The sequence below is a fragment of the Dipodomys ordii genome, unplaced genomic scaffold, assembly GCF_000151885.1.
Source record: "Dipodomys ordii isolate 6190 unplaced genomic scaffold, Dord_2.0 Scaffold50, whole genome shotgun sequence".
NCBI classification, from domain to species: domain Eukaryota; kingdom Metazoa; phylum Chordata; class Mammalia; order Rodentia; family Heteromyidae; genus Dipodomys; species Dipodomys ordii.
Genome location: NW_012267266.1, coordinates 3,170,127 through 3,171,681, shown reverse-complemented (window position 1 = coordinate 3,171,681; position 1,555 = coordinate 3,170,127).

Here is a 1,555-nt window from a genome sequence, read left to right as displayed (position 1 = left end):
GGCGCCTAGCAAGATCAGCCCAGCCCCTTTTACGCCTTCTCACAACTCAGGTTCCCCCCACCCCCGCGCCTGGGTGTAGTTCCTCAGCTCTTCAGCTCAAGGCTAGCGCTCTACCACTTGAGCTACAGCGCCACTTCCGGTTTTCTGGTGGTTTATTGGAGATAGGAGTCTCACGGTCTCTCCTGCCCGGGCTGGCTCTGAACCGCGATCCTCAGATCTCAGCCTCCTGAGTAGCTAGGATTACAGGCATGAGCCACCAGCACCCGGCTCCCAGTCTATTTCTTAATCTACTAGTTTTACACTTGTACTATGTATGAAATATTACTCTTTTTTTGTCATAATTGTGTTTGAATTTGGGCATCATGGCTTGTATGCAGATGGTCTACCTCTTGAGCTACACCACTAGTAGTTTTTGCTTTAATTAGTTTTTGGATAGGGTCTAAAGTTTTTTGCTGGGGCAAACCTGGACAAGGATCCCCATACCTACTGCCTCTCACATGGCTGAGACCACAGGTGCATCCTATCACCAGCCTGAGATGGAGGTGTGTCTTGATAACTTTTTTCCCCTGGCAGGTCATTACCTCAATCCTATATATCTCTGCCTCATGGGTAGCTGGGATTACAGATGTCATCCACCAATCTTGCCCAGCATTAAATCATTCCAAACAACTACACAGTCACCAAAATTTGGTAGACAGAGAGTTCCTAACCCTTCTACTGCCAAACTAATGACAAATGATTCAGGTAAAGTTCAGATGAAACAAAGGCTATTGCTCAATCATACTTATCCAACTATACTCAATTGCTAGGCACTAAGTAGACTGTATTTCTCTCTTAAATATATGGGGAAAATGAATGTACCCAGATTTCCTTTCTCTTCTGTCCTTAAGATTCATTACATTTGTTTAAAGAATTTAATGAGTTTGTTCAGGGAGCTGCACCAGAAATTACTTTTTATTCATAGTAGGAATGACAAGTAGTTCCTTTGTAATATTGCACTAGTCAATACCTGTTTTTTGCCTAAGGATGTATCCATACCAATTCTGGATAATCCAGCTTTGAACTGGGTTGGGCACTGCTAGGATTCTTTTGGTTGCTGCTTGGTTAGGGTTGTAAACTAGTCACACATGCCTTGAAAATTTAAATTGCACTGAGGATAGAGGCTAATTAAGTTCTACAAATACCGCAGACAGTATACATGGTGTTTACATCAAAACAGTTTATTTTCCATTTTCTACAACTTCTTTATTATCTAGAAGTAAAACTTAGTATGTTCTGATCACAGGAAACAATGTCCTTGTTTGTATGTGAAATGTCAAAATGTATCATTATCAAACTAAAGAGTTTTTTTTTAACATTTCCTGAGTGAACTTTTAAAGACATATAAAAAGTCATTATATTGGGGTTGGGAAGGTGGCTCAGTGGTAGAGTGCTTGCCTTGCATGCATGAGGTCCAGGGTTCAATTCTTTAGCACCACATAAACAGAAAAAGCCAGAAGTGGCATTGTGGCTCAAGTGGTAGAATGCTAGCCTGGAGCTGAAGAGCTGAAGGCCT